Below are 13,895 nucleotides of genomic sequence, written 5' to 3'. Positions count from 1 at the left end.
TCTTATGGGCAATCATTATCATGATCATTGTTTGTTGTTTCTGTGCATTTTTATTTATTTTTTAAAAAAGATTTTACTTATTTATTTGACAGACAGATTACAAGTAGGCGGAGAGGCAGGCAGAGAGAGAGGAGGAAGCCAGCTCCCCCATGGAGCAGAGAGCCCGATGCAGGGCTTGATCCCAGGACCCTGGGATCATGACCTGAGCCGAAGGCAGAGGCTTTAAACCACTGAGCCACCCAGGTGCCCCTGTTTCTGTGCATTTTTATACAGATAGCATAGATCATAGACACTACTGTTTTGTGTGTTTTTTAAAAGATTTTAGATTTTATTTATCTGAGAGAGAGAGAGAACACAAGCAAGGGGAGGACCAGAGGGAGGGGGAAAAGCACGCTCCCCACTAAGCAGGGAGCCCAAGGAAGGGCTCAATCCCAGGACTCCCAGATCATGACCTAAGCCAAAGGCAGAGGCTTAACTGACTGAGCCCCCCAGGCACTCCTGTTTTGCATGTTTTTAAAATTATGTTTCACAGGGGCTCCTGGGTGACTCAGTGGGTTAAGCCTCTGCCTTCAGCTCAGGTCATGATCTCAGGGTCCTGGGATGGAGTTCTGCATTGATCTCTCTGCTCAGCGAGGAGCCTGCTTCCCCCTTTCTGCTCACTTGTGATCTCTGTCAAATAAACAAAATCTTTTTAAAAAATTATGTTTCACAGCTTTAATACAATGGTTCTGTTATTTTATTTGCTGTATAGTGTTCTATTGTATGAACATGACACATATTTCATCCAGTCTCCATCTGCCCTATATTTAGATCATTTTCATAATTTTTTGCAATAAGCAATACTACAAAGAACATTCTTACTTGTCTCCTGTTAGATAAGGTTAAGAATTTTTCTAGATATCTACCTAAAAATGGAATTGGTGAATCAAAGGATAATGCATCTTCAACTTTACCATCTCTGGCCAAATTGTTCTCCAAACTGGGCTTGCTCATTTGCACTCCCACTAACAGCATATAAGAATTTTCCCCAATCAGTATCTTTGCCGGAACTTCGCATTATCTAGCCTTTACATGTTTGCCAATTGGAGAACATGAAATTGGTATTGTTGTTTGAAGACCTATTTCCCTAAACACTGAAGAGGTTATACATGTTTTCAAATGCTTCTGTCATTATAACTTTCTCCCATGGTGACTGCCTATTTATTGTTGGCTATTTTTCTTTTAGGTTATTAATCTTGTACTTACTAATTCCTAAGCATTCTGTAAAAATTATTCTCTGACATCTTCCTCTCATGTAAGCCAATTCTTTAGGTAATTTTTTTAAAGATTTTATTTAATTATTTGAAAGAGAGGGAGGGAGGGAGCACAAGTGGGAGAGGGGCAGAGGGAGAAGCAGACTCCTTTCTTGCTGAGCAGAGAGCCCGAGGAAGGGCTCATCCCAGGATCCTGAGATCATAACCTGAGCTGAAGGCAGGTGCTTAAATGACTGAGCCACCAGGTACCCTAGTAATTTTTTTAATTTACATAAATGCACAGAAATGTACACAAATCTTAAGTACGCAGGTCAGTACATTTTCACAAAAGTTACCAGTGGCCACATCACAAAATAGGACGTTACCAGCACCCAGAGTATCCTCGTTTGTTCCTTCTCACAAGGGCATACCCTATCTCAATTCTTAAGATTATGCATTATTTTTGCCTGGTTTTGAACTTTATGTAAATAGAATAACCCAGTATTTACTGCCTAGTACGTGGCTTCTTCCATTCAATAATATTAAGAGAGTCATCTGCGTTTGTTCTGATATATTGTGTTCTGTTGTATTTATATGTTATAATTTATGTACCCAGCCTACAGCTGATGGCTATGTGGACAGTGGACAGCCTTGGAACTACTGCAAAGTGCTCCCATGAGCATTCTTGTACTTACCTTTTGGGAAACTTGCCCACACCTTTCTGCAGGGCACCTAGCTAGAATAAAACAGCTGGGTCATAGGGTATTTTATGTTCCACTTTAGTAAAGCCTCCCAAACAATTTTCAAAAAGAGTTGTTTCAATGCATACTCCCATCCGCAGGGTAGGAGAGCTCCAGTTATTTCATGGCCTCGCCAAAACTTGGTATTATTGTGTTTTTTTTCCATTTAAGGCATTTTGGTGCGCATGAAATGATATCTTCACAATGTACATCTCCCTGCTGAAGTCCATCACTTTTCAAATATCCTCTCCCACACTGTGACTTCTGACTTGCTTTTTCACTATTTTTATGCTGCCCTTTGATGAACAGAAGTTCTTAATTTCAATGAGTACAGTTTCTTTTTAATTAGTGCTTTTAGGCACCAATAATTTGATACCTCCAAAATTATGAAGACATTCTCCTATGCTTTCTTCTAAATGTTTTATGGTTTTTACCATTCACATATACAGCTACAATCCATCTGAGATTGATTTTTGCATATGGTTGGGTTAGCGGGTCAAGATGCCTTTTTCATATGGACATGGAGTTGACTCAGCATCATCCCTCCTTGCCCAACCACATTGAAACAACCCCTTGTTCATAATTCAAGTGAAATGTGTCTATTTCTGGACTCTCTTCTGTTCAATTTGTCTTTCTATTCTTATGCTAATACCACAGTATCTTAAATGCTACAGCTTATAATACGTCATGACATCTGATGATATCTTTTAAGTCCTCTCAGTTTGTTCTGTTCTTCAAAGTATTCTTTTTTTTTAAGATTTAATTTATTTATTTGACAGAGAGATCACAAGTAGGCAGTAGAAGCAGGCAGAGAAAGAGGGGAAAGCAGGCTCCCTGCTGAGCAGAGAGCCCGATGCGGGGCTCGATCCCAGGACCCTGAGATCATGATCTGAGCCGAAGGCAGAGGCTTAACCCACTAAGCCACCCAAACGCCCCTCTTCAAAGTATTCTTGACAATTGCTGGACCTTTGCATTTCCATACAAAATTTAGAATTTCCTGGTCAATTGTTAAAAACTGCCAGGATTGCACTGTATTAATGAATCTATAGGTCAGTTTGGGGAGAACTAGTATCATGGACTCTCCCAATCCATAAACATGAGGTATTCCTCCATTTACTTAGGTCTTTTTAATTTCTCTCAGCAATGGTGCACTTTTTGTACCTTTTATCAAATTTATTCTAGGTATCTGAAATTTTTTTTCCAATTTGGTATCTAACATTTTTGATGCTACTATAAATGGTATTTCAAATTTCATTTTCTACTTGCTTATTGCTGGCATACAGAAATACAACTATCTCTATGCAACAACCTTGCTAAATGTACTTACTAATTCTTATAGTTTACCTAGAGATAGAGCTTTGGATTTTTTTTTTTACATAGACAATGATGTCATTTGAGAATAATGACAATTTCACTTCCTGCCCTTGAATCATTTGCCCTTCACATTTATTTTCCTTCTTGCTCTGGTTAGGACCTCAGTATTGACTAAGACTGAGGTATAGTGGGCATCCTTGTCTCATTCCCCAATCTCAGGGGAAAAGCTTTCCATAATTCACTGCTAAATGCAATGTTCTACAGTGACTTTTTTTTCAACAATGACTTTTTATCCCTAGATCTTTAATATTCATTATATGTATAGTTTGCCGCATTTAAGAATCTCTTTTTTTATATAAAATGTAACCGTGGTTTTGTAAATTTTTTATTTTGACTGATTGATTTTGAGAGAGCAAGCAAATGGGAAAGGGCAGAGACAAAGGGAGGAAGTGAATCTTAAGCAGGCTTCATGCTCAGCAAGGAGCCTGATGTGGGGCTCGCCCAATGTGGGGCTCGCCCAATGTGGGGCTCGCCCAATGTGGGGCTCGATCTCTCAACCCTGAGATCAGGACCTGAGCTGAAATCAAGAGTTGGATGTTTAACTGACTGAGCCACCCAGGCTCCTTTGTGTTTCTTTTTTTTAAAGGTCAATACTTGATAAATTTCTGGCATATGATTTCCATTTTGGGTAGCTATGTTGCTTTCACTAAAATCTATAAAGGGATCTGGCTCTATTTTTTGTTTGGCTATTATCTTTTTATTGCATTTTGAGAAATAAAATAAAAATGCATAGATCTGGATTTACATCAAAGATATTCAGGTCACTTACCTACCTTTTTTTTTTTTTCAAAGGGGGGAAAAGGGAAGGGCCAGAGGGAGAGGAGAGAATCCCAAGCAGACTCCCTTCTGAGTGTGGAGCCCAACACTGGGCTCGATCTCAAGACCCTGAGACCATGATCTGAGCTGAAATCAAGAGTAGAATGTTTAACTGACTGAACCACCCAGGTGCTCCTCTTATCTACATTTTTTTAATTTAAATTGAGATCAAAATAAATTTTGAAGGCTGAAGATCCACTCATTCATTTCTTTCATTTAAGAAGCAATTTTAGAGCAATTACAATGTACCAAGAATGCTGCTGGGCTCCAGGACCTTTGAAGGCTGAACATTCATCAATTAACTACTTATTTCACTCAATAAGAATTTTTTTGAGAAATTATGGTACACCTGGGACTGTGCAAGGCCCTAGAGATAGAGAGTTCTCCTCAAAGAGGTCTGATTACACAGGAAGAGACTGAAACCCAGACACTGATCAGATAGCATGGGAAGTTCACTGACATACACACACACGTGATAATACACAGAGGGGCAGTCATCATCTGCGAAGACTTTGCACAGGTGATGCCTGCACTGAAGCTTAAAAGAGAAATATAGGGGCGCCTGGGTGGCTCAGTGGGTTAAAGCTTCTGCCTTCGGCTCGGGTTGTGATCCCAGGGTCCTGGGATCGAGCCCCGCATCGGGCTCTCTGCTCGGCAGGGAACCTGCTTCCCTTCCTCTCTCTCTCTGCCTGCCTCTCTGCCTACCTGTAATCTCTGTCTGTCAAATAAATAAATAAATAAAATCTTAAAAAGAGAGAGAGAGAAATATAAGTTAGTTAAGTAAAGGGGAAATAGAAGTAGAAATATTGCATCAGGAGTAAAGGGCTAAAAGTAAGAAAACTAAACAGCATCATTCATTCATTCCACAAACACTTACTGAGTTTTTCCTGTGTCACAGATGTTGTATTAGTCACAAGGTACTGAGAAGTAAAAATCGATATAGTCCCTGCTCTCCTGAGTAGCTCTAACATAAAGAAGAGGCATTTATAAAATGACTATAAGACCTTCATCTAAATATCCATTAACTTGTTTTTTCTCAAGACTTTATTAATTTTTTTATTTGACAGAGAGAGAGCACAAGCAGGCAGATTGGCAGGCAGAGGGAGAGGCAGAAGCAGGCTCCCCGCTGAGCAAACAGCCCAACATGGGGCTCAATCCTAGGACCCTAGGCTCATGACCTGAGTAGAGGCTTAACCAACTGAGCCACCAGGCGCTCCTAAATATCCATTAATTTCTAAACACTTTCTGGTAATACCATCTGCACATTGTTATATTACTATGACAGAAGTTAACAATATGTATATTAAATAGCTCTAATTTAAGAGTTTCTAACTTTTTTTTTAAAGATTTTATTTATTTATTTGACAGACAGAGATCACAAGTAGGCAGAGAGACAGGCAGAGAGAGAGAAGGAAGCAGGCTCCCTGCTGAGCAGAGAGCCCGATGCGGGGCTCGATCCCAGGACCCCGGGATCATGACCTGAGCCGAAGGCAGAGGCTTTAACCCACTGAGCCACCCAGGCGCCCAAGAGTTTTTAACTTTTTAGTGGGAGGTCTCAGAAATTCATTTACAGTTTGGTTGTTCTTAAACAATAGCTTAAAAATCAAACTATATTATAAATGGCGGTTAGGTTTACTCTCTGGCGCCCAAAGCCAACTTAATACACATGGTGTAAAGCATGAACTGTCCTGTTTCAAATATACTGAATCACCATTATGTCAAGTGAATGGAAAAATGTAAGGCTCTGGGGAATACACTGTAAAAGAAAACATAGACCTGGATCTCACAGGAGTTAAAATTTAGTGAGAGACAAATAACTATACAAATGAATGTATAATGACAATCTGAGATGAGTAATAAGATAAAAGGAAGAGAGCCGTGGACATACGAGCACCTGAGCCTAATTCTGAGGTCTGGGAAGACTAATCTGGCAACTTGGCAAAGGGATGAAAGAATTATGATTTTCATTTTCTTTGGGCAAATACTCGGTAATGGAATCACTGGATCATAGGGTAGTTCTAATTTTTGGAGAAATCGACACACTGTTTTCCATAGTGGCTGCACCAGTTTGCATTCCCACCAGCAGTGCACAAGGGTTCCTTTCTCTCCACATCCTCACTAACGCTTGTTTCTTGTGCTGTTGATTTTAGCCATTCTGAAAGATGTGAGGTGATCATCTCATTGTGGTTTTGATTTGCATTTCCCTGATGATGAGTGACGTTGAGCATCTCTTCATGTGTCTGTTGGCCACCTAGAGGTCTTCTCTGGAAAAGAAGTACTCTGCCCGTTTTGTTTTGTTATCTTTTAAGATTTTATTTATTTGACACAGAGAGGCAGATGCTTAACAACTGAGCCACCCAGGCACCCCTGCCCATTTTTAACTGGATTCTTTCCCCCAGTGTTGAGCTGTGTAAGTTCCTTATATATTCTGGATATTAATTCCTCATCAAGTAACATACAGAATGTGGAATCGTTACATTGTATACCTAAAATATAATACTGTATGTTAATTATATTTCAATAAAAAGAAGTGAGGGGGGTGAAAGAACATTCTGGATAGGATGTTAAGGGAACAGAGACAAGATCAGCATAGATAACATAAAAAAGGGGAGGAGGAGAGTGAGTGCCATGAGAAATGCATCCAGACCACACAACACCTTCTTTCTAAGAGCAAAGGGAAGCCCCTGAAAGATCAAAAGCAGTGGAGTATCATGGCAGATCTATGTATTAAACAGCCCATCCCGCTGTACCATGGTGAAAAGATTGTAGAGTCCAGACTGGAAGCAAGGCATCCAGTTAGGAGGTTACCATGCTGATCCAGGAGGGAGGGGACAGTGGCTCACAACACAGTAGCAGCAGCAGAGATGGAGTAAAAGATAAATGAGCTGGACAGGTATTTAGGTGCTAGGACTTGTTGCAGGATTACTGAGAGGGCAGAGAGAAAGGGGGTATCAGGGATGGCTACAAATCTTAAGAGCTATTTTGAAAAACTGATTGAATGCTCCAAGTGAGTCAGAAAAGTAACAGGTGGTATCCAGACACATGCCTGAACAATAGTGCAGAATGATTTCGCCACTGAAAGTCACAGAGATACAGCAGGAAGTTTAGGAAGAGAGGTGAAGAGTTTCATTTTGGACTCGCTGCACTGAGATACTTTGAGTATTCCATGGTACCAGACAAGCAGGTAGCTTAGAGACAGGAGTCTGACACTGGGATAGTGTGGAGTAGAGACAAAGCAGTGGGACTCATGATTTCGCAGGTTACAGATGGCCCCACTGGTGGGGTGGAAATGAGACCCTGGGGAACCAGCACCATCACGAGTCGGGGGTGCAGGTCTCACCACCTCTTCCGTTCATTAGCACCTAACCTCCTTCAGCCACATGCTAACCCCTAAGGAAATCAAATCTTGTCTGTGTAACCTCCCCAAGTTTAATTACAACCCAGGAAGGGTGACTGAGAATTAGATTCACTCTTTTCCTTCAATGGAAACCAAGTGTTGAGTAAAGAAAAGCAGAAGAATTGAACACTTCCGCCTCTTGCGCAATCTTCCTCTTCCTATATGAGAACTCCTCTTCTGCGGCCTCCCTAGCCTCTTACGGCAACAAACATTTGTGAGACGAAATGCACAAGCCAGGCTTGTACCACTCTCAGAAAACCATGTGCAGACCTGGGATATGATTTATCATTATACCTAATATTTATTTTTCATTATTAAATTTTAGTTGCATGCCAAGACAATGAAAAAATTAAGTTTGGGGGCGCCTGGGTGGCTCAGTGGGTTAAGCCGCTGCCTTCGGCTCAGGTCATGATCTCGGAGTCCTGGGATCGAGTCCCGCATCGGGCTCTCTGCTCAGCAGGGAGCCTGCTTCCCTCTCTCTCTCTCTGCCTGCCTCTCTGTCTACTTGTGATTTCTCTCTGTCAAATAAATAAATAAAATCTTAAAAAAAAAATTAAGTTTGGTATAAGGCTTGTGGAGAGCCATGTACCACTCTAATACTACCTCTGGTACAATCTTTTATATTTCTAGTTACCACAGCAGGACACTGGAGAAAGTTTTCAATTAGCAATAACTGCACCTTGGATAAAGCTCACTGGCTACAATACTGTCACCGCACAAAGCTATAATCCCGTATATTTCAAACCCTGTTAAAAAGTGTGTCTAGGGGCACTACAGGAAAAAAAAAACCTGAGGGTTGCTGAAGGGGAGTTGGGTGGGGGGATGGGATAAGCAGATGATGAGCATTTAAAAGGGCACTTGATGACAAAAGAAGAAGAAGAAGAAAAGGAAAAAAGAAAAGTGTGTCTGGGAGCCTGGGTGGTTCAGTCAGTTGGGTGACTGAGTCTTGATTTCGGCTCAGACCCTGATCCACGGTAGAGGGAAGGAACCCCACATCAGACACCATGCTCAGCAGGGGTCTGCTTGAGACTCTCTCTCCCTCTGTCCCTCCCTTCCCCACACCCACACTCTCTCTCTCTCAAAAATAAACAGATCTTCTTTTTTAAAGTGTGTCTAAAATAACTTGGCTCACTTTCCTGCTTTTGCTACATAGAAAATAGTGGCCATATGAGCAGGCACTCAGTACGTTGACTACTACATTCTTTAGGACTCTTGGTTGCAAGTGACAAAAGCCCATCTGAAAGTAGCTTAAGAAAAGAGAACATATTGCCTTTGATAGCTTAGGTAGCTCACTGACTGAATCTAAGAAAAAGGTGCAGAATCTGAGAAATCAGGGAAGATCACCACCAACACACCTTACCTACTGGGATTTCAACTTGTTTCTGTTTCTCTTTCTGAGTTAGTTTCATTCCTTGTTACCATACATCATCCTGTCTGTGGGGTGGGAAAGATGTCACCCCAGTCGGAGTTTGTCTGCTTCCCTTCCACTAGAGCTGCTTTTACTCCATGTCCAAGTAACAAGAACAAGGAATAATTCTGTTTGGTGGAGAGATGAGATATTTCACTGGGTCAGGCCTGGGCCAGAGGGAGAGATCTACTATCACAATAAAGAACATAGCAAATTTTTCTGAGGTCTACCAAATAAAATCATTACCATACAACCCATACAATGGTGATGCCCAAAATCTTATATTTTGGATGGCATGAAAAAACCCTGTGACAATACCTCGGAATCATCCTTGTGAATGCTAATTCTCATTGGGGAGTATTGTGTATGTCAAAGACTAAGACTGGGGACAGAAGCCTGTATGCTGCTGAACATCCCTAAAATATTATATTTGTAGTAAATGTTAATCTCCAAAAAATTAGGATATAAAAATCATTTCAGTCACTTTTGAACCAAATTTGCCATCTTTACTTTTTTAAGATTTATTTATTTATTTGTCAAAGAGAGAGAGAAAGCACAAGCAGGGGGAGCGGCAGGCAGAGGGAAAGTAGGCCCCCCACTGAGCAAGGATCCTGATTCAGGACTTGATCCCAGAACCACCTAAGCAGAAGGCAGACACTTAACTGACTGAGCCACCCAGGTGTCCCTCAAATTCGCCATCTTTAATCTAGATTTTACTACATGCAATACAAGTATAAGAAAAATCTAGGGGTGCCTGGGTGGCTCAGTGGGTTAAAGCCTCTGTCTTTGGCTCAGGTCATGATCCTAGGGTCCTCGGATCAAGCCCTGAATCGGGCTCTCTGCTCAGCGGGGAGCCTGCTTCCTTTCCTTTATCTCTACCTGCCTCTCTGCCTGCTTGTGGTCTCTGTCAAATAAATAAATAAAATCTTAAAAAAAAAAAGAAAACTCTAAACCAGTAACTTTTAATTTGGTGATTGAGCTAATCTTTTTCATGATCCATTAATCACATACTCATGGTATTCTTTTCATGAGATTCTGTTTTTTAAAATCAACATCATCATGACATAAACATTAATGACAGCTTTAAGTAAAGAGGAAGGAAGTATACCTCTAGCCATGATTCCTGGGAGAACTGAAAGCTAGTAATAAAGTTTACTGTAGCTCAGTTCTCTTTCTCAGTCCTTCTTCAAAAACGAAAAATTAATTATAGGGACCAAAAAGCCATTTTCAAACATGATAAAACCAAACAACACTGTTACCAAGATTCATTAACTGAAATGTGAATGCTTAAATCATCAAGAAACTAATCCATTTCAGAATATGTTTAACGGCAAAATGTACAGTTTATGTGAATTTGTTCCTCAGTCAAGATTCACCAATAATTCAAAATATACAACTAAAGTGGTTTTATTATTCAAAATACAAAGTCATTTGCATGTAAAATTAGCCAAGAATATAGTCATTTTACTTAGAAATGTCATCTGAGTCTTAAGTAAAGCAAATCTGACATGAGTAAGACATTCAGTGCTCCCTTTAAAATTACTGCACCAAACTTTAGGCGTTAATATTCCAGAGGCCTTGGCATTTGGACTCTATTATGTAAGTAAAATTTTTTTAAAAACTGATTTGATATTTTGGACCTTGTGTAAAACTCTTTTCTGTAAATATCTCTGGAATTCCAATTCTAAGGAGGCTTTTAATCTGGTTATTGTAGCTGATCTCTCAGTATCATGAAGACTGAAATGATTCTATGACTGTAAGCTCAGTGTCTTTTTGTCATGCAAATGATATTCCCTGTGCTAGCGCTAATTTGATATATCACAGGTGCAGAAAGCAAAGATTACATAGTAGTATAAAGACAGACATTCGAAACCTCTTTAGACTTTTGCATGCCTTTTTCAAAGCTTGTAGAACTTGCTGGGATGTTAACAAGTAAACTGAGAAAGTAGCAGGACATGGGAACTGGGCTCAGAGTGACAGGATTATTGACATGCCTCCGTGGACAAGTCCCTCACTGTCCCTGTGTCTTAGTTTTCTTGCTCTAGGTGGAGGTAATAATAGTCACACTGGAGGACTATTTGTGGCAATAAAAAAAAGATGGATGAAAATGCTGGCGTGGAGCCATGTAACTTCATAAAGAGTTGCTATTATTATTTGGTTCTTCAAGAGCACCAGCCAACCCTCGCCAAGTAAAATGTCCAGAAAGAGTGTTAAATAGCCGCGTCCCACAGTTCTGAGGTCCTGAGAACTATCAATGTGCCGCGTCCCACAGTTCTGAGGTCCTGAGAACTATCAATGTTCTTGGTCATACAACAGGAAAGTCTGACGAGTAACTGACGAGTAAGCCTCAGCTTGCCCGGGCACCTGGGTGGCTCAGTGGGTTAAGCCTCAGCTTACCCCTCGAAACGCTACATTGAGCCTGTGCGAGAAGAGTTCAAATGCCGGGGAATATGGATGCCGGAGCCCCACCATCAGTATTTTGTCTCAGTGGGTCTAAACTTCAGGTTTAAAAAGTTCCTCAGGTGAGCAGAAATCCAGATTCCGTTTTCTAATGCTTTTGGTTGTTCCTATATCATCAACAGTTTTTGCAGGTCAGTAAGTATCTTTCTAGAGCACAATTTCAAAGGGCTTCATAGTATGGGTGTGATGAAGTTCTTGAACCTGGGTGAGGTTCGGAGCCAACGGCTAAGAAAGAATTCTTAAGACGCCTTTGGTGCAAAACGGTGGTTTACTAGAGCACAGGGACAGGACCCGTGGGCAGACGGAGATGCTGCGTCGGGCATGTGAGGAGTGGCTGGTTATATACACAGGAGTTGGGTAGGTGAGGACAAGGGGGTGTTCAGAAGGGCTATTGGGGTAAGGAAGACTGTCAGGATATTGAAGGCCTGGTTACTCTCAAGCCAAGGCCACTTTCCCTCTAATGAAGCACTAACATAAAGACAATTGGGAGTCTCCCGGTGGAATGTGACATTCCTGCTATCAAGTGTCCTTGTTAGTGAGACTTGGGTTTAGAAATTTAACTTTATTTACTTTTCCTTCTACCTCAGCCTCCTTCAGTTTTTATGGAGGGGAGGGCGACATTAGGGCTTGAGGAACTGAGTTATGTGCCTTTGGAAATTGGGCTATTGATAAGGTAACTTCTTTGTTGTAAATCTCAAGGACATTTGTAAACCAAGGAAGACTCCTGCCTTGCAGGATTGTGATCTCTGCAAGTTAACTGTTTGTTTTCCTTCTGGGGCAGTCAGGGGTGCCTGAGGAATGTGACACATATTACGGAGGAGGGGAGCGGGTGGAGAGGGGGTGCAAGGTGCCAGCTTTTGCTTTGTTTTCAGCCAGGCTTCTGCTCCCTCATCAGGTGCGCTATTATAATTTGTTTCCGATTCGTGCTTGGCTTCTAGTTCAAGCTAGGCACCACATATATTAATACCTTTGCTATTTATAAAGCGGCCCTAACTTGAGTCTTAATGCCCAGGCACAGCCTTATGGTTTTGTAGAGAGGAGCGGTTAAGACATTGTGGTCTCTGGCATCGGTCTGAACTTACACCCCAACCTTGGACAAACTGGTTAGCACTGCAGGTGGCAGTTCCTACACCTATTAAATAAGGACAATGATAATGCCACCTCATAAGGGGCGGATGGTTCAATCTGAATATGTAGGTACTTAGTGCCTAGTACAACACAAACAATAAGTCTTAACTATTGAGAGGGAAAAAAAAGAAGGAAAAACGTAGGCTCTGACATCCGGAAGCTGGCCAGGCCTTCACAGCTGGTCCTTGCTATTCTCCTAGTGACCATAAACAATGTCACAGAATATCAGACAAGCAGATTTTAGAGACTGTGGTCACCAAGTGACCCAATCTATGAACCCACCTGGACACAGAGAAAACACGAATATTGTCCAAACCACAAAATATTAAATAGTCCTCCCAGCAAATGAATGACTGCTGCTTCTTTGTCTCATTCTAGTGTCCTCCTTGGCAAGAAGTACTCAGCTACCCAATCATAATCCCCTCTTCTTAGCAGCATCCAATCCAAAGCCCCCAGTTCCTTACCTCCTTCCCAAATTACCTAACACAAGTCCAGTTCACTAATAAGTCCTTTCTAACCCCCCTCACTGAGAGGCCCCGCAGCTCCCCAAGGTACTTCTCCCCAGCTGCAGCTTGCAATAAACCCAACTTGTTCCACTCAAGCTGAACGAGTGTGTCCCTGATGGTCTTCAGCTGGAGGACATTGCTGGTATTGTTCCAGAACCCTTTCTTCGTTACGGAACTAAAATGTAGGAAGCTTGCTTTCACCTTGAACTTTATCTGTTTATCATTTGAAAAAGCAGAGGTAGGAACCAGAAAGCAAAAGTCATCCCCACTTAAGAAACACTAACACAGGTAAGGATTAAGAAGCACTGTGACTTTGGGGGGCACCTGGCTGGCTCAGTGAGAAACGTGCGTGACTCCTGATCTCAGGGTGGTGGGTTTGAGTCCCACATTGGGTGTAGAGATTATTTAAAAATAAGATCTTTAAAGAAAAAAAAAAAACACTGCAACTTCTGTAAAAGGGTCACTACAACTTTGTATCAGAATTTTCATTAACCACAAGCCACATTCATAGAATGCAGGGTCTGCATATTACTGAAGACTAAAGTTTTTTCTAAAGTGTCTAGCTGTTCCTAATTTATAAATGGGTTATTCCAGAAATTCACTTAAGGTTTCTAACACAGAGCTTCTAATTGAAACCATATCATAAATGGTCATCAGGTTTACTGTTCATCCCTAAAGCCTATTTAATCCTGAAGACATGTGAAGTGTCTGAAGTGAAGTGCTGAAATGTACCAGCATTTATGCCTTCTTGTCCAGGTAAAAATGCAAAATGCATTCTCACTGTGGGAGGTCCATCTCACCAATACCACCAAAAGTAGCAGTATAAATTGTGCT

At 41.2% G+C, this 13,895-nt stretch overlaps 1 pseudogene; it reads right to left on the bottom strand.

Annotated features, from left to right (window-relative positions):
* Window positions 1–8,120: 8,120 nt before the first annotated feature.
* LOC122897755 lies at window positions 8,121–8,283 on the bottom strand (annotated as a pseudogene).
* Window positions 8,284–13,895: the final 5,612 nt, after the last annotated feature.

Source organism: Neovison vison, chromosome X (genome assembly GCF_020171115.1).
Source record: "Neovison vison isolate M4711 chromosome X, ASM_NN_V1, whole genome shotgun sequence".
NCBI lineage: Eukaryota > Metazoa > Chordata > Mammalia > Carnivora > Mustelidae > Neogale > Neogale vison.
The sequence above is the reverse complement of the archived record's forward strand: the minus strand, read 5'-3'. Positions and strand labels throughout refer to the sequence as shown.